This window comes from Anabrus simplex, chromosome 3 (assembly GCF_040414725.1).
Source record: "Anabrus simplex isolate iqAnaSimp1 chromosome 3, ASM4041472v1, whole genome shotgun sequence".
NCBI classification, from domain to species: domain Eukaryota; kingdom Metazoa; phylum Arthropoda; class Insecta; order Orthoptera; family Tettigoniidae; genus Anabrus; species Anabrus simplex.
The window spans coordinates 386,954,873-386,975,238 of NC_090267.1; the positions used below are offsets into that span (position 1 = coordinate 386,954,873).

Consider the following 20,366-nt stretch of genomic DNA (forward strand, 5'->3'; position numbering starts at 1 on the left):
TAAAATAAAGCAAAAAGCGTATGGAATAAATGTTCACACATAGGAGGAACCGAAAGAAAACATAAGAATGAAATCAGGAACACTGCAGTGGAAAAACACACTCGCGCGTCAGCCAGAATGTGGTTACCAGGTACAGTGCCTGTATAACACAGGAAGGACGATATTTCCAGCATCTTTTATGATGTAAGATTTCGTGTAAGATTGTATACACGCTTAAAGCAGGACGGGTAAGTTCGTCTGAGGCAGCTGCCGTAGCGCAGAGTACAGACACCGTGGGTTTGGTCTTAGTTTATTTGAGAAACTGTGTAGAGCACTGTTAAATCATCTAACATATAGAGTGCTGAGTGTCTTGGTTTCGACCGAAGCACGACTGGAAATTGAATCTCGGAACAGAGTTCCAGAGACTACATTATATTACATTCTATTCACTTTAATAGATATGGGTGGACAAATATATAACCTTCAGTTCCAATAAGGATTTATTCAAACAGGAATATACACAAATGTTATATCATAATTCATGTTGCAATAATGTGCTGATTTAGATGTATTCTGCTGTACTTGCGCAGTAGTGGTTCAAAACACCTGAAAAAGAAGAACGACAACTTATCAGTCAAGAACTATTTTACTTGTTATTCATATTATGTATATTATGCACACGCTTTAAGTAAAGATAACTGAAGTTACTGAATAATAGCTTAATGAGAATTATGTGTGTCCTTAAACACAAAGATATTCGTAACAAAGATTGTAAGGTTGATGGGAGAGAAGGTGTAATGAATCGGCTTAGGTGGATGGGGTGTGAAGTAAACGAAGACAGGTAGATTATCTGAAGCATCAAACGAAGATACAAGAAACTTAGAACGACGTAGGAGACGATGGTGAAATCGTACATCTACGTAAGTGGTATAGAAGCAGAAAATGCCACAGACTCAAAGATCTTTGGGACCAAATATTGAAAGGAAATACTGTGTGACTGATACGAACTATTGTGGTATAAACTGGATATTGATCGTATCTATTTTCAGTATTCAAAATAATTGACCGGGCGAGTTGCCCGTGCGGTTAGGAGCGCGCAGCTGTGGGCTCGCATCCGGGAGATAGAGGGTTCGAATCCCATTGTCGATAACCCTGAAGATGATTTTGCGTGGTTACCCAATTTCACACCAAGCAAAAGCTGAGGCTGTACCCTATTCAAGGCCACGTCCGCTACCTTCCTCCTCCTATCCCCTTCCTGTCCCATCTTCGCCATAATATATATTTGTATCGGTGCGACTAAAGCAATATCTAAATATATGAAAATAATTGTCTTTTCAGCTTCTCTCACAATATATTTTAAAATTTTCTGACTATTTGCTTTACACGGAACCAACACAAAGAGGTCTTATGGGGGCGATGGGGAAGGGAAGGGATAAGATTACGAAGGGAGTAACCGTGATCTTAAAATTTTACAGCCTGGTGTGAAAATGAGAAGCCACGGGAGAATCATATTCTGAGCTGCCGAAAATGGGATTCGAATCCACTAGCTCCAGGAAACGAACTAACTGTTACACGACCAGAACAAGACAGCCAAAAGGGGAACAGCACCGATTTTCAGAAAGGTGGATGTATCGTCAAAAGAAATGAATGGGGTACAAATGAAAGAGTCTCTATGTCTTGTTAACCTAATACCATCGTGATCGGAAGAGAACGAGAGTGGAAGTAGAGAGGCTGGAGAGGAAGAATGAAAGCAGCGAGACTAGCACAAGTAGATGGAAGCAGTGTTGCACTCAGCTAAGTGTCCTGTGGTCACCAAGGCATACCTCCAAGTTGAGAGCCACTGACGGTTCACTGCATTGTTGCGTGGATCTCAGATCAGTGCTTTTGGCTTACTCTTATTATTATTATTATTATTATTATTATTATTATTATTATTATTATTATTATTATTATTATTATTCTATCGATTTTGGCTAGCTGTGGACCACGTAAATAACTCCTCATGATTTAAACTTTCTTTGGCGCCAGTACTCCTTCATCCTCCTGCTTGCTGCTTCTTTTCTTTCAGCCGTCCATTGTTGTTTCTTCTTGGTCGCTGTTTCTGGCTCTAGGAAACCCTTAAATGTGTGTAACTTGTTTCTGAAGGTGGTTCTATTGTGGATGTCTTGATGTGTGATGTTCATTTCTTGCAAATCCTTCTTCGTGTTAACAAACCATTTTTCATAAGAGCTGCCTTTCCTATTGGGCTTATTGAAGTGGTTAAAGATTTTCTTGGCAAGTCTGTTATCAGGCATTCTTGAAATATGTCCAAAAAATTTAACTCTTCGCTTTCGAATGACATCTGAAATCCTACTGCATGTTTTATATATTTCTTTGTTACTGCGTAATCGATATGTGTCCGTACATTTCTTTGGACCGAGGATTTTTCTTAGAATCTTTCTTTCCTTCTTCTCGATTTCTTCAATGTCTTTCCTGGTTGTTAATCCCAGGCATTCTGAAGCATATAAGCACTCTGGTTGAATTACTGCCTGATAGTGGCGTAGTTTTGTCCTAATAGAGATCGCTTTCTTGTTATATGTGTTTTTTGTAAGGTGGAATGCAAGCTCCATTTTTCTGGCTCTCTCGCGGTTTGCTTCTTTATCAAGCCCATTAGGTTGTATAATCTCACCAAGGTATTTGAATTTAACAACTTTATCTATCTTATCATTGTTTGTTGTTACTATGTATCTTGGGGCTTCTTTAATGTTGGTCATGAAATGTGTCTTTTCAAATGATATCTGCAGGCCAGTTTTCATTGCTACCTCTTTTAAAGTGTTAACTTGTATTATCGCCGATTCAATATTTTCTGATAACAGTACAAGATCGTCAGCAAATGCTAAGCAGTTGATAGTGATGTTCTCTTTCTTGTATCCTATCCTTATTTGGTCTTTAATGCCTTTTTCTGCGAGTTCTTTTTCCCATTCTTTGATGACTTTATCCAGGACACAATTGAACAGCAGTGGGGATAGGCAATCTCCTTGCCTTACACCTGTCTTGATTTCAAAGGGTTCAGATATCTCTCCCATAAACTTAACCTTTGAGTATGTGTTTGTTAAGGTCTCCTTTATTAGTTGTAATGTCTTGTTATCTGTACCCATTTCTCTAAGGATGTTAAACAATGTGCTCCTATCAACTGAATCATATGCTTTTCGAAAGTCAACAAAAACTGCTACATACTTCTTGCCCCTGGCAACTCTGTCCTTCAGTATTGTCTTGAGGTTCCAAATTTGTTCCACACATGATCGTCCCTTCCGAAAGCCTCCCTGGTATTCGCCGATTTTGTGTTCAACTTGTTGTTCTAATCTTGATAGCAATGCCATAGATAGTATCTTGTATGTCTCTTGAAGGAGTGAGATGCCTCTGTAATTGCTGACATCTGTCCTGTCCCCTTTCTTGTGTAGTGGGTGTATTAAGGCTAATTTCCAATCATCAGGAATCTTACAAGTGTTCCAGATTTCTTGCATTAACTGGCATAGGTTCTTGATCATTTGGAGGCTCACATGCTTCCATAGTTCACTCGTTATTGAGTCTTCACCAGCTGCTTTGTTGTTCTTAAGCTTCTTGATTAGATTTGTGATTTCTGTTTCATCTGGCGGTGTGGAGTCTGGGTTCTGTTGAGTATGTTCTGTGGCGAGCTTCTCCTCTGGAACTGGGCAGTTAAGTAGCTGTTTAAAGTATTCTGCTAACAGTTGGCAATTTTCTTCATTGTTTGTTGCGATGGTGCCATCCTCTTTCTTGAAACACAAGCTCGGTGGTTGGTATTTAGAAATACTCCTCTTAAATGTCTTGTAAAAGTCCCTCGTGTTATTCTTTTGGAAGTTTTGTTCTATAGCAGCCAGTTGTTCTTTCTCAAATTTTCTTTTTTCTCCTCTTATGATTTTTGCTGTTGATTTTCTTTGTTCTTTGAAGCTGTTGTAATCTTCCTCTTTCTTTGATGAGTACCACTTCTTCCATCTTTGTAGTCTGAGTGATATTGCCTGTTCACATCTTTCATTCCACCATGGATGTTTTCGTGTTTTCTTGAGTAATGCTGTTTCTTTGGCTGCTCCTATCATGGTCTGCTGCATTTGCTTCCATTCAGTTGTTTCAATGTTCGTCAGTTCTTGGTACTTGTTGCTGTTCTGTTTCAGCTTTTGAGTGTCGAATCTTAGTACTCTGTTGTTTGTGCGTTTCTTCTTGCTGCTGGGAATAAACTTTATCTTGATGATTGTTAAATAGTGATCTGTTTCTATGTTGGCTCCTTTCTTAACTTTAACATTCATGATTTCTTTTTGACTTCTATGGGAGATTGCAACGTGATCAATTTGATATTCTCCTAATAGTTTGTTTGGTGATGCCCACGTCGTTTGTTTCCTAGGAAGCTTCTTGAAATGAGTGGACATCAGTTTCAAATTAAAGTTCCTACAGAACTCTATAAGTCTTTGCCCATTTCTGTTGGTTCTTCTATGAGCTGGGAAATCCCCCACTATTCTCTTGTAGACTTTTTGTCGTCCTACCTGTGCGTTGAAATCCCCAAGTAGTATTTTCACATGATTATCAGGTATTTCTGATGTCACCAATTCTAATTCTTCCCAAAAATCATCTACCTTTTGTGGGTTAGTTCGATTGTCGTCATTAATTGGCGCATGAGCATTAATGAGGGTGTATATTTTCTTTGCATACTTAATGGTTAGTAGTGAGAGCCTTCCATTTGGAGACTGGAAGTCTATAACCGAATTTAGAATCTTTTTATTGATTACAAATGCTGTTCCTAAGTGTGGCATATTCTTCATGATCCTTATGCCAACCTTGCCTTTCAGGATTCTATAGTTGCTTGATTCCATCGCGATGTCATCCACGAATCTTGTTTCTTGAAGTGCCATGATCAGAATATTTTGCTGGTCCATTACGTCTGTAAGTTGTTTAAGTTTTCCTGTTTTTAGGAGTGAATTTATGTTAAGCGTGCCAAAAAAGTGTTTCCGTTTAGGTTTTAATTTTGTTGTATTCAGTCTGGATGTGTCTGATGGCAATGGGTTTCCTAGATGCTCCGACTCATCTATGCATGGTGGTTTGGGCTCTCCAGAATCCGATGGCCCAAATGCACTGCTTGTAGCAGTGGTGGATTTCCTCTTGAGGCTGCCACCTGGAGTAGTTTCCGTAAGAAATGTTTCCATCATGCGAGTTAATGGGAGTTGTTGGGGGAGCCGTCCGGGGTCAGCTCATGATACCACTAAAGTTGTAAGCCTTAGGGTTGCTCCTTTCCAGCAGATGTATCTGGATTGTAGCTCAACTGTCGGGGATAGATTATTCTTCACCTTCAACACCATTGAGGTTATTGAGGGTATTCTATTTCTGTGAAAGCTGTTGATCGCCTTCTTCGTCTGTAACCCAGACAGGGGCCCTTACAGGGTGCTATCATCCGGAGCCAGATGAACCCTGGTTTTTTTACGAGGTGTTACTCCTCCCCCTCCTCCTTCTTCATCACTTGCGAGATTATTATTATTATTATTATTATTATTATTATTATTATTATTATTATTATTATTATTATTAATAACAAATACATTGCAACGGGGAAATATCCCGGTGGTAATGTTACGATAATAAAGTATAGTTAAAACATAATTAAAAACACAACATCAACAACAACAAAACTACAGCAACAAAACTTAAAACAAGCAATTACGTGGAAAGAAAATACGACAAGAAATGCCACTAGTTTAACATTGTAAATCCACCATCATCATATGCAATTTCACACACAGCTTAAGTATTTCCAGTGCTTAACACCACGGCTAACAATACTATAGGCTGAACTTACTACTAGCTAAAGTAATTACCCAGCGAAAACAATAACAACAAGAATACAGCAAACAATTACATGGAAATAAAATATTACAAGAAATACTACTATTTTAACATTCTAAATCCAGCATCATCATATTCACCGACTGGAAGCGGTAGTGGCGTGGTGTGAGGGATACCATACCATTTTGATAAACATTGGTACATTATTGGACAGGGTTTGGAATTAAGCTCACTCCCTTCCTGACATACGCACCGCACAAAATATTTGCACTTGAATGGCAACACATCTCCCTTAAATAGGATTATATTAAATTTCCATTTTTAATAAATTTCCCATTAGTAAATTGAATGTTGCTTTCATCCCGCGACGTTTCTTGAGAGCAAGTGAATGAATACCAAACCTATGAGCAAACTGCGGAAATGCTAGTTAAATATAGTAAAAACTTCCTTACTTACAAATATTTGGTTAAATTTAAGAGCATTTTCATTTCCTGATCGATTTCTGATACTACTAATAACCTTAATACCCATTAGACATACAATCTTCTGATTTCTCCTGATTGGTGTTAAGAGGGGAGGACGATCAACTGTACATCCTCTTAACCTGGCACAGGAGGCGAGCTTACTAGGAACGGAAGCGGGTGCGTGGTGATATTTTCCCTCAGCCATGGAATAAATGAAGATAATCATCTTTATTGTACATTGTATATTTAATTGGTTAAGTAAAGCTTTCTATATTTGTTTTCATAATAATTATTGCAGCTTTACAATATTTTAGTTACAAATATAGGGTATTGTACATTTTTAATGTGTATCACGAACATCTCTTCCACGTGTTACTATTTTGCGCATTTTTGCCGATTTGAGATTGTATAATGAACAACATTTGTATAGTGTTTTCAGGGAAAAACAAATACTATGCTTCCATTGCCGAATTTACTGTTTGAATACCTGCCGGCAAAAACGTTGTAACCCTCACTTTTCTAGAATACTGGGTTTCCATACATAAACGATGTATGCGGTCAGAGTGAGGCATGTAGGAAGTTATGTCGGCAAACATGTACGTTAAGCGCCTTTTTTCTTTTGTTTAAGTTTCGCCACGGCTCGTGCGGGTGCAGAAACATTGTATCAATGGAGGAGGAATGTCGTGTGTCGCTAAGTCCTAGTGTGTGCAACGATATTAATAGGGGAAGAAAACGCAAAATTAAATATAGTAAATGGAAGAGGAATGAAAAGAAATACAAGCGGAATTCAGGGCAACCATATTTGGCCCACAATAACAAATCAGCTCCTGGGAAAATCCCTGCTGAACAGGCGGGTAAAAAAATGTTGTAAACCAATGGAAGAAAGCCTATTATAATAATCTTGGAAGGACTACCCAGCCTGTATTAAGACCCATTGCCTGTATCTGCGGAAGAGAAAACTAATCTGCTAGACATGTGTCGATACATTCCTAAAAAATATCGACATTTTTATGAGAACCTAAACACAAAGTGAACTGACAATTATTAATAAGGAAAGCGCACAAACGTGCAGAGAGTTAAGGTTCATTTTTCTTTGCTATATTCCATTAGTGATTTAGTTCGCTTGTGGCACTCGCTGAAGTGGTAGCGCTTACAGGCCTTCCCGCAGAGGCTGCATACACACTCTGGTGAGAGTTCGTGGAAACCGTTTCTTGTGCATAGCTTATGGTGGAAACCGTGCACCGCGAGCCTTGTTATGGCGCTTCGTAAATTCTTGTTTGGTCCCGTCCAGTTCCGATCTAGCATCGCATCCGTTGCGTAGAATTCGGGCCAGATATCCGCTCTCTTGTTTTGTCTGTCCCGAAGTAGGTCCGACTCTTGTTTCGTCGCTGGCAGCTGTTGACTGAACCTCAAGTCTTCTATGACGAAGCTCGTTTTTGCAAGTTCGTATGCTAGCCTTGAAGGGGCGTATTTTGTTATTCCCAAAGTTCTCTTTAGGTATCTTGCTTTCACACACTCAAGGGTCGAGAGGTCTCTAGCTGTTGTCAGGTTGTTCCATATGAGCTCAATGCCACAGGTCAGAATAGGCATTACCTTTGCATAGAAAAGTGTTAATGCGGTGTCTAGTGCTAGTCTTGTCAGATTTTTAATGTCGTAAATGGCTTTTATGGCGGCGGCTGCCCTCTCCCGTATGTGAATTTTGTAGGATGTTCCCGATGGCTGTAGGGTGATGGCTCGGTACTTGAAGGAGTTCACGATCTTTAACTCTTCCGCTCCGTAGTATATTTTGTCTTGTGCAGAGGTTCTTCCTCCTGAAGATCATTTGCACTGTCTTGTTGGTATTCAGCTGGAATTGGTTGTTTTCGACCCATTCCTGGAGCCGGTCTACAGTGTCTTGCTGGGCCTCCCTGTCGTGCGAGCCTAAAACGATGTCATCTGCGTAGAGGTACATTTTCACTGAGTCGTTTTGTACTGTAGGATGTCTGTGACGTCTGACATGACGATGTTGAATAGGGTTGGGCTAATCGGGTCTCCTTATAAAACGCCGTTAGTCTGTACTATGTTTCTGAGGTCGTCACGCCGTCTTTGATTATGATTTTGTTGTAGGTGAGCAGGGTTTTGATAGCAGCTGTTGTTGGGTTATCCTTTCCTGACATACTTTCAAGTTTCTTCATGAGTATTTGTTTGTTCAGCAGGTGAAAGGCTTTTGTGAAATCTACGAAGACTGTGTAGAATTTCCTCGACGAGTGTCTTAGTGCGTCATGTATATCTTCTAGGAGGTGCGTGAAGGGTTCCTTTTCTCTTCCTGAATCCGAACTGTATTTCCGCCATTACGGCATCTGTTAGTTAGTAGAGTCTGTTCGTCAGGATTTTGGAAAATATCTTGAAGATGTTGTTCTCAATTGCAATTCCTCTGTATCCGTTGAGGTCGCCTATGTCACCTTTGCCCTTGTATAACAAGATGATGTTCGACTTCCTCCAATCCTCTGGTATTTTTCCTGATGTGAGGCATTTGTTAAACAACATCGTCCACAGCTGGACGAGTTGTTCAAGAGTTTCTATGAGGTTTTCGTTGTTGAACACCTCATCTGGTCCTGCTGCTTTTCCTCTTTTAGATTCTAGGATGGCTTGTCTTACTTCGTCCTCGGTTATTGGTTCAGATTCAATGGTGTATGTCTCTTCGCTTTCGTTTGCTTGTCCTAAGTTGTTCTTGTTGTAAAACTGAATGAAGTTCTGTTCCCAAACATTCATCGGGATTCCTGTCCGACTCGTTGGCTGAATGGTCAGCGTACTGACCTTCGGTTCAGAGGGTCCCGGGTTCGATTCCCGGCCGGGTCGGAGATTTTAACCTTAATTGGTTAATTCCAATGGCACGGGGGCTGGCTGTATGTGTTGTCTTCATCATCATTTCATTCTCATCACGACGCGCAGGTCACCTACGGGTGTCAAATAGAAAGACCTGCACCTGGCGAGCCGAAACCTTCCTGGGATATCCCGGCACTAAAAGCCATACGACATTTCATCGGGATTCCTGCCACTCCTGCTCTGCTTTTCTTTTTGATCGCTATAAAGGGGTCCTTTAGGGCTTCTTCTGCTTGTCTTTGTGCATCTGCTTCCGTGTGATTTGCTATTTTGAGCAGGTTTAGCTTCTTGTATTCTTTCCTCTTTTGTGCATATGCTTTCAGGTTGTCTGGTGTATTTGTGTGTTTCGCTCTGTGGAGGAGGTGTAGGGCTTCCTTTCTGGTGTGGCAGCATTCTGCGCCAAACCAGGGCTGTGCTATTCTTGTTTTCTTCAGCAACTGTGCACTAGGTATATACAACAGAATGAAGTGCAGTGCAGATTGGAACAGTCCTTTTTCTATTAGGCTTGGAACGTTTCCTAGGAGTTCCTTTCCCTTTTCTAATGCGTCATTGTTCAGTTTCCTTGAGATATTCTGTGTATGGGAGGTTTTCGGCAATGTTCCTGATATGGCAAATATGGTGCAGACTGGTAGGTATTTTTTCAGTGGAGCGACTGTTGATCGTTCCAGCACTTCTTGTGATTGTATTTTAATGTGTTTTAATGTGAAGTGACAATGTAATGTTTATTCATCATTGCAAAACATTCTCGCAACAATATTGCTGGTGTTCAGTGAACTCTGTTAAACAATGGGAAGCTCTAACAACAGGCAATGCAAATTAAAATTCTGGTTTCTGCTTCATTATTTGTATGCAGAATGAAAACAATAAATGATATTCAGTAGTATAAACGTTGTAACCCGCAAAAATGTGCAACTTCCGTTACAGTTACAAGCTTTTTGCACGGACGTCCAACGATCATCTCGTATATCTTTGTTTTAAAATCGAACATCGTCAAAATTATTATGCATTAATAAGTAGTAAACTCTTTTAAACTATTTGTCAATGGCAGAATAAGCATTCACAAACAATTCGCTTGTATATTTGTTTTTCTTCTCTCCTGAAAAATTTGCATTTTGAGGGTTAAAACGTTTTTGCCGGCAGGTATTCGTCCGTGCTTGTCCTCTGGCACCTGGTAGAAGTCTCACGAGATCCCTATCGCTAGTTTTATGAGTCGTGTTTCTGCAGTGTTAATCCCACGTACATTCCCTTTGTGTAGGGGTCTATTGTGTAACACTTGGTCAGAATTAGGACCAATGGGCTCCGTTTCAATTCCAGAAAGCTCGTTTTCACTATTTTGTTCAATCTTTTCAACATTATCACTGCAGCTGTCAATTATATCACCTATATCCTCACCTGCTTCTTCCTCTCTGTTCATCACCTTTTCCATTTGATCTATACACTGTGACAGTTTCCGCGCGTTCTCGTCACCCACAGTTCAATATATTCAATTATAGTCAATATATTTACAGTATTCAACAACGTCAGAAATACTAACGTAACGAGGCGCACGGTGAGGGAAAATCTCACTGAACTGCAAGGATTACAAGACCGCACCGCAAACGAAAATAACGAACCTTCAGCAACTTGCAACAGTTACAGACTGATGCGGAAAATAATGAACTCAGAATACCTAGAAGCAGTGGCGCCTCGTGACAAAATTTTTAGGGTGTTCACAACAACATTTTTGTTAATGTCTCAAATCAGCCAAAAAGTAACACTTCACTAAAAGTTCCTAGTAGGGTTGCTTTTTCACAAATAATATGGTAGAACACCTGTGACTGAGGATAAATTTTATACTATACTAATCTGTTAGAGTAGAACAAAAGTAAAATTCACAATAACTTTACTACACTGCGAATATTGAAGGATGCGAGTACTATTCTTGTGTGTTTCTTTTAAAATAGCACGAAGTTCACCTGGGTGTAAGTGTAGAACTAAACCAAACCTCATGGCCTACCAACCGACCGTTGGTCAGCCCGGTGTTCTGCAGATTACGAGGTGTTGTGTGGTCAGCACGACGAATCCTCTCGGCCGTTATTCTTGACCGGGAGAGTTGGCCGTGCGGTTAGGAGCGCGCAGCTGTGAGCTTGCAACAGGGAGAGAGTGGGTTCGAACCCAACTGTCGTCAGCCCTGAATATGGTTTTACGTGGTTTTCCGTTTTCACACCAGGCAAATGCTGGTGCTGTACCTTACTGAAGGTCACGGCCGCTTCCTTCCCATTACTAGGCCTTTCCTATCCCATCGTCGCCATAAGACATATCTGTGTCGGTGCGACGTAAAGCAAATAGCAAAAAGCGTTATTCTTGGCTTTCTAGACCTGGGCCGCCATCTCACCGTCAGATTAGCTCCTCAATTGTAATCACGTAGGCTGAGTGGACCACGAACCAGCCCTCAAATCCAGGTAAAAATTCCTTACCTGTCCGGAAATCGAACCCGGGGAATCCGGTTAAGAGGCAGGCGCGCTATTCCTACACCACTGAAGAACAAAAGTAAAATTCATAATAACTTTACTGCACTGCGAACATTGAAGGACGCGAGCACTATTGTTGGTTTTTAAATAGCACGAAGTTCACCTGGGTATGACGAGTAGCATAGAAATAATGTGTACCGCATTTACCGGTCAATTTTCAAAAAAAATAATTGTCTCCGAATTGACCCCAATAGCCTCCACATTATCTCGATTAATCAGGGTTCTACTGTATCACATGTTAATTATTCTCGTCTTGGGAAATGATAGACAACACTACCGTAGGGAATTCAACACTCGCGTTTTTGTGTGCATGAGAATTTTCACGTTTATTTATTTTTGCACTCAAAAGATCAAGGTCTGTGCACCCAGAAGAATTCCATACACTTCTTTCTTTGTTGAACAATAAAAAGGACGAACAATAAAGCGCGTCCCTAGATCTACATCCACAGAGCCACTTGCGTGTTTCGTACGCTTCTCTCTTAAATTTACGCCTGTACTCGCGTTTGTCAGTTTTTGTTACTTTTTCTATAATCAAATCTGGTCTACGCGATCCAAGCCTTTTAATTTCTAACTTACCCTGATAGGTTAATATTTCGCTGGTTAAAATTTCCTGAACTGAATTCATTTCCTCTTACACAAAGAATACCATGCTTACAAACCATACAAACAGAGAAGCAAAACACAACACTCAAATAAATTTCACTTGAAAAGATTTTCCAGTCACAAGGTAAAGCAAACTTCTTCCCGCGATTACCAACAGCTGTTCACAATGAGCTAGAAAATGCCTGTTCAGAATCACTAGCGAAATCTGCCGGTAAGGTAATGCAACAGTAGCTCCTGGGAGGCTGTGGCCAACCGTAATAGGGGAGGTGGCGTACACTTGTGGTCGACTGTAATACTGCCACTGGTTTGAGGGTGGCTCTAGACGGCAAGGCACCTACCTTACCGTGCTCCTCGCTAATGGGAATATCAGTGCATAAACCATGACGTCATATGTTTTGCGCATGCGTATAGTCTTCAGCACAATAGAGCATTATGCAGTTTGCTCGCTGCACTAACAGTCAAAACGAACAACTGTGGGTGTAACGGAGCTTCGATATAAGTCTAACACTTTCGATCGATTGTCTAAATCAGGTCGAAAGAAAGAAAAGTTTTAAATTATCCATGAATGTGTAAGGATGTATTAAAACTGGGTGTTCACGTGCTCACGTGCTCCTGAGAGCCACCGTCACTGCCTAGAACGATAGACACTTGTGCAAAACCATTACGCAGTGGAATCTGACGAAATCAAGGAATGAAGGATTCCCTCACCACCCGCCCGGTGACAGGTTAAAAAAGAATCACAACCATAAACATGCTGGGAAACAACAAAAAGAGTGAAAAACCTAAGAGTATGGAAATATATTACTCTCGGTATAATGTCATATTTAATTTCTGCAATTATAGAATATAAGAAAATGTTTAATAATATCTGCTTATATGACGTATTAGCTTAAAATGAAGACAACTTCGGGATTAGAATTCGAATCACTCCCACCTCACTCCAAGTGTGTTGAGAGATGCATTGACTCTACTAAGCCGGAAAACAGACGAGAAAGTCTAACTGAACATGTTGAACTGACTGTCTTCCGAGATATCTTCTAGGAAAATATTAGAGGCACATGAGTCCACTTTACAATGCCCAGAACGCTCTCCATCAGTCAGGTCATAAACTTTACACCGAAAAGCCATAATATCATGACCACCTACCTAATACGATACAGGACCACGTTTATCCCGCAAAACCGCGGTCGATTCACCTAGGTGGCGGCATCCTGGATCATTTGTTACGAAAAGCGTAACAGCAGGTCCTCCAGTTGGTGTACAGTGCTGGGCAATGGTAATGGTGATGTGCCACAAACCAGCTTATCCAAGTCCAATCACGTCATTATGGCAAATTCACTATCACGTACCAGTCCTTCACAGTCCTAGCAGTGTAGTAAGTTGTACTGGAAGTAGCCGTCACCATCAGAACGGAATACTGTTGACATGTACGGATGGACTTGGTTTCCAACAACGTCCAAATCCCGACATGTCGCATGCGTAGCAGTATTCGATGAACTGTGTGCTGGTAAACATTGGCTTGATTTTCACTGGTGTACCTGTTGGTGATTTCTCGAACTGTGGTCCATAGGTCACTTCGAACAATGCGCAACAGCCTCCGCTGACCTCTAGCATCCATGATCGGTGTCGACATATGGCTGGACGACGCTTCGTTGTTTGCGCAACGTTGCACCATTTTCGATACGTGCTCACAAAAGCGGCACATAAGCCACGCCGTTACACAGATACTGGTAAGAAGGTCCCGTACCATCACAACTTCCCCTGTATCAAACACGAAGAGATCCTCGGATTTCCCCATTCTGATGCCGTAGACGCCACTAACAGCCAGACTGTAGACCTTCCCTAAATATTCCATGCTACCAGCACGTCACGTATTACTCTCCCCGCTCCATCCTCTCTAAATATTCTGGTTTGGGGTGGTGATAATGGAATGGTTCATCGCTGTATAAACCTAGTCAAGTATAGACAACAGGGAAATTAAAATGAAACCATATTAGGACAACTCACTGACAAGTCCATGTGAGAAGAGGGAGAGCAATAAAAATAGGAATCTATGGCAAACATTAAAGCACAAAGAGACGACGATGATCTCCACATCTTATCAATCACACTCCTGTTCTCAAATAGATGAGCTCTCTCCACATCAAACGCAGTTCATCTTTTCTCTACCCTCATATATTCCTGTCTTCATCCGTCTTTCATTTTATGCAGTACATCCAAGATGACGATTGAAAATCTGTCAGTCCTTCAGTGAGTATTGATTCCCACACTCCTGATGAAGAAACGCAACCATAAATGAGCGAATCGGTGCTTGAGAAGAAATGGATGTGGGCCCTTTAAGGCTCTCATATTGGAAGTATGGATAAGGGACTACGGTGCACCAAGCTGTACCTGGCATTCTTCCACTTACTCTTGCCAGGTCAGTCACTTTTATTATTCCTGGGATAGATTTGGAGAGAATGCATTTTGATGACGACAAAGTCGTAAAATGTGGATATTTTTCTCGGTCACTTATGATTCCATGTTTAGTCCTTGACACTCTTCCTGTTGTTTCCGCTTCTCACACTGGCGTGTCACTGTTTATATCCTATGATGTGTTCCTTTTATGTCTCCACCTTTCTATGTGCGACTTAGTTTATCATTTGTTTGAACCTTTCCATTATACATGCACACGAGACTCAAAAATGGTTCTGGAGGATTGCTTCTTTTAAGGATTTTGGATTCGAAAAACTTTTGTACGTTCTTCAGAGTTCTCTTTTCGCCTCTTAAAGTTTCAATCGTCCACCGCGGTAGAGTAGCGGGTTCGATTGCCGGTACTGTCACAAATGTTACGATTGGCAGGAGGGCTGGTATGTGGTTAGAAAGGTACATGAACCATGTCGGATCGAGTTTGCTTTACGAGACTAATGTTTGCTTTATAGTTGAAGGTGGACCCGTTCGGTACTTTTAAATTTCAGGTGTGCTGTTACTCAGGGAAATTCTGTTCCTGTTTGGTGTGTTGGTTTACATTTCAGTTTTCTAGGAAACATTTTTGTTTATTTCCTTCAAATTTTAAATCCATTCATTGGATCAGTGGTAGAGGGTCGACCTCCAGATTCGAAGATCGTGGATTCAAATCAGATATAGGAAGTCGGACGTTTGAAGGGCTGAATAAATGTCCATTCGGCTCGCCATGTCGTACAGTATCGTCACGTACAAGATCTCTGGTGACACATTTTATATTTACCAGACTAAATTAATTAAAACTCAACTTTAAATCACCAACAGAGTTCTGATTCTCTGCCACCTGGTGGGGTAAAACGGAACATTGAAATGAGCATGCAGGCAACTTGAATAGAGTCAAATCAATCAAATAATTCGGATCACAATATCGGAAAATTTAGATATAGTTTTTTGTGGTTTACCATTTTCATTTGAGGCAAATGCGTGTCTACGGTCGCCCCTTTTCCTATCCTAGCAGGGCCTAAAACCGCTAACTGCCAGTGTGACGGTAAACACTAACGAAAGTAAAAGTAGGCACTGAAGCTTCCCGGCTTGACCAATAATTTAACACTGATCTGTGAGGTCTGACATAGGAATACTCAGTCAGCCTCGCGAAAACAACTGAGCTCCTACCCTCAGTTATGGTAAAAATATTCTTCCATAACTTTTCAATTCATCTCTATGTGATTGCCAGGGTTGTATCTAAATGTGGGACATTCTCCTCGCAGGTGGGTCATAATCAACTAAGTTACTAGGGCTCGGAAATTTATGACCTAGAGAATTTTCGGTTTCGTCGTCCACCGAGAGCCTTTTTCAACTTACCGAACACATAATAATTGCATGGCGCTAAATAGAGACTGTAGGAAGGTGTTACCACTCCTACTTGAATCGCTGAAGCAGTTCGGAAGTTTGACGGGCCGTGTGAGGTGTTGCGTTATCGTGCAATTTTCCATGCGATTATCATGTGTTCGGTAAGATAGAAAAAAGTGAGGAGGTGAAAACAGCTGTCTCCGGGAATTTACATAGAGCTGGAGGTGATTTCTACGCATCCGGAATCGAAAAGGTGGTTGGCCGTTCCGAAAAATATTTACAGTCTCTTAGGGACTATGCGGGAAATTGAGCTTACCTTGTATGTTGTCATAACCGTGTTGGCTAAGTGTAGGTGGTTTTGTAAATGGCCAAAACGTGGAAGTGTAACTTACGTTTTGATTCGCCCTCGAACTCTAGGTACATTAAAACTTTATACATTAGCATATCCCTGAGATGCAGTTGTCACTCCCTTTTCGTAAAGCAGGACCAAACAATTATATTATATTATTATATTTTATATATATATATATATACTACAGTATTTTGAAATCCTTCGTTTCAAACTCAACGCAGATAACACGTACCTTGCTGAAAACAACGCTTCAGTTTAAACAAAAATTCTAAAATATAACCAAATATGAGCTTATATTAATAAAATCACCAAACTATGACCACAACAGTAAAAAGGGCCGAAAATTGCATTTACATGCAACGTAAAATTGCTTTAAATGGGGTCAGAGACCCTCCACTCACAATTATTTTTCAGAGTTATGTTAAAATGACATCAGGGAAGAAATGACTCTTCCATAGCATCCGAACCTTATTAATTACAATAGTATTGCACAACGACTACATGGGCTTTAAGACAGAACATAAATGAAATAATTACACAGGGTTATTGAATTTCTTTTACAAGCCATTGAAACCAAAAACAACCGCAGTAACATAATAGAAGTTGCCCAAGCCGAAATTGGAGTAATGTTCAGAAGAAAAGCTAAGGTAAAAACCTTTTGGTAAATTGCTATGCTTGTTATGACTGAAATTGTTTAAATATGCCATCAAATTAAATAATGAAATAATATTCTACCTGCCTGAAAGGTTCCCATTTCTGACGATTACATCAGATCACTGACTAGCGTCCTCCAAGCCCACTTAGTCCACCTGGTCTAGATATCCATGTTCATCTAGTCCTCCATACCAAGGCCGGGCAGCACCTGAAAATGGATATCCTTCGTCTTCTTGTCCATCTGCGTTACCCTAAAGAACATATGCAATATTTATATATTTATACACTTTACAACAGGGTGTGATTTGAATTACACAAGACTCCTCAAAAGATATAGTTCAAAAACACGCACATCAAGATTGCAATAGGTAAATATATATACACACAAAGGGATTATCCAATCCTATCACCTGCCATTCTATATGTCGTTGGTAATATCGGCACGCCATCTTGTTTCTACTCCACAATTTTCTGGAAGCTTCTGGACTCTACTAGTGTCATCATGAGTCAGCCGGCGACACCTCCAGCAGGGTCTCCAGAACATTCTGAACCGAATATGGAACAGGAACCCCAGCCGAAGTAAGCTCGCAGTATTCAAAATGTGGAATCGCCAACTCCAGCAGGCGACAGGAAAAAAGTCTGTGCCCCACCGGATTCTATCAGTTCTGACTCGGTCTACACTTCGCCTAGTGAACTTGTGGACGTTTCTGAGAGTGCCTCGGTGTCAGGCATTCAGCAGTTATTGGGCAGGAATATTGTGGCAGATTTCCATCTTCCACCACGTTCACCACCCTCGCCGCCGCCTCCAGCTAATCCTTACATGCCTCCTCATACGAAGAGTTTCGCCACTGTGGCGAAAAATCCGGCCCTGGCACCGCACATCCGGCAATGAAGTGTTGCTTACCCACCACCGCTTCCACATGCTCCTTTCTATGTATTACGGGTAATGAACATTGATCCAGCAAAGGCCAATACTCGAGCGATTTATCAGTTGCTCACCAGATTCACCCCCAACTACTGGGACTACTCGTGATGGTTACTTCAATATTAAAACCAGCAAGCCGTTTTATAACCACCTAGTGACGGCTATTGGGGTGGCACAGTTTGGCTCACACACTCGAGCCACTAACCTTACACAACAGCAGCCAGCCCGACGCCCACCGCCGCCGTCTCGCCCAACTCCTATCATGTCCGTGGTCGCCTACGAAGTGGATCGCGACTGGACGGATGATGAAGTGGCTGATCAACTACAGCTCGAGGGCCACCGAATCTTCAAAGTCATCCGTATCCGCAACGAGAGGGGACCTACATCACTCATTAGGATTTTGTCTAAGGAGGCGACCACTCTGGACGTCCTTCTTCGAGATGGCGCTGTTATCTATGGTCGTCGCCACCGGGTGGAGCCATCCCGCTCGGCGCCGCCGCAGAGGATTCGATGCGACAGGTGCCACCGGTATGATCATCTGCCCGGCACCCCATGCATTCAGCACCAGGTATGCGCCATATGCAGTCAGGACCATCCTACGTCCAGTTGTTCAAATAGGGCTCAACCCAAGTCTATTAATTGCTTCCTCCCTCACCCGGCTTTTTCCTATAAATGCAAGGCTAAACCTAACGTTGATCCTTCTCAGCCTGAATCCGTCGTACCTGTCATTTCTCAAGACGTCCCTACCCCTATTACCAATACCGCCCTTCTGCCCCCAAGTTCTGTAAACATCATCCTCTTTGTTGCGATGGTGCTTCAGAACGTCCTTCCTTTTAACCGACCCCACGTCCTTACCCAGATCCAACTGGCCGCGCGATTGGTGTTTAATACCCATCTAGATGTGGCTTATTCGGGGAATAAAATGCATTTTGCATTTTTCCCCTGAATGCAGTTACCTTGATTAGCTAGTGGTTATCAAGGCATATTTTGCTAATATCCGCTCAGTCTCCGCCAATCGCGCCCCATTGGATATGTACGACCCCGATGTTTTTATTCTAAATGAAACTTTTTTGACTCCTTAACTCCATCCTCATTTCTCTCAATATAATCTTTATCGCGCTGATGACCTCGCTGCAGCTCGTGGAGTGGTTGCTATTGGGGTTAAAAAACATATTACCACCAAACAGCATTTTTATCACTTGAAACCTTTCTACCTAATAATTCATCTCTGATCTTTGTTACTCTTTACCTAACCCCTCGTACACCGCCCCCTCTTGATTTTCTTACGTATGTTGATAATACTTTTCAAAATTACGTTTCTGTTGCTGATATTAATATCCATTCTTATACTGTAACTCAAACTACCGCTTTTCAGAATCTACTTTCTCACCTTCGAGGCGTACAGATCCCCTTCCCTTTCCCTACCCGTCCGATTTCTAACACCTAGTTCCAAAACCCCCTCCTACGCGACGATATTCACAAACGAATTGGACAAATTATCGACAAACTATAACTGATTTATTAACTGACTGTCCCCTTCCTACGTCCTTGCCTGATCTCTTTTCTCTAATCGATAGGGTAGAACAAGCTCTTATTCAGGCAGACCAACTTCACATCCCTCGCCATTCCTACCACCCTACCAAACCCCCCATACCTCCTAAAGTCCTCTCTTTACTTAAACTTTCTCATGATCTGTTTCATTCTTATGTTCGAAATCGGGACCCCAATACCTTACGACATCGTCAGACACATCGTCACACCCGCTCTTACATTAAAGCTATTAAGCACAAACATTGGACGACTGTTTGTACCGACCTCTCTAACTTACATGACTCTCGAACTTCCTGGACCACTTTCCGACGCTTGACGCATACCCGTCCTCCTCTTCCTACTTATCCGATCCGTACTTCTTCTACTCCTCTTCTGACTGATAAAGATAAAGCTGATGCCTTTGCTGTTCATTACACCACCATTTTTCCTCCTTCTACCCACCCTCTTCATGAACATCCTGATGAACCTACCATTTATCAGTACTACCAACCTACTCTCCCTCACTTACAGCCCTCTTTTTCTCCATTTTCCTACTGTAGATGACACTCCTATTACCCCTAATGAAATTCTAGACTTTCTCCGTAATCGCCCACAGCCCCTGGTAGTGATCGTATTACATATCGGCATATTCGCGAAGCCCCCATGCTCTTAATTCACCTTCTTTCTAGCATCTACACCACTATGCTTTACACTGGTGTTTATCTTTGACACTGGGGTAAAGCCACTATTTTACTTTTCCTTAAACCTAACAAACCTCCGTCAGACCTTCGCTCCTACCGTCCCTTTTCCCTTCTAGTAGTTCTCTCTAAAATCTTTGAAGGTATTCTCACTCGGCGGATGTCCCAATA

The 20,366-nt window shown here is 41.5% G+C and overlaps 1 long non-coding RNA gene across 1 annotated transcript in view; it reads right to left on the reverse strand.

Annotated features, from left to right (window-relative positions):
* Window positions 1-461: 461 nt before the first annotated feature.
* Window positions 462-20,366, reverse strand: part of LOC136866416 (uncharacterized) — a 33,170-nt gene continuing 13,265 nt past the window's right edge. The window contains exons 2-3 of the long non-coding RNA XR_010859545.2: window positions 17,128-17,293; window positions 462-585 (exon numbers count right to left, since the gene is read on the reverse strand). This is a non-coding gene — a long non-coding RNA (uncharacterized lncRNA). The remainder of the gene's footprint in view (window positions 586-17,127; window positions 17,294-20,366) is intronic.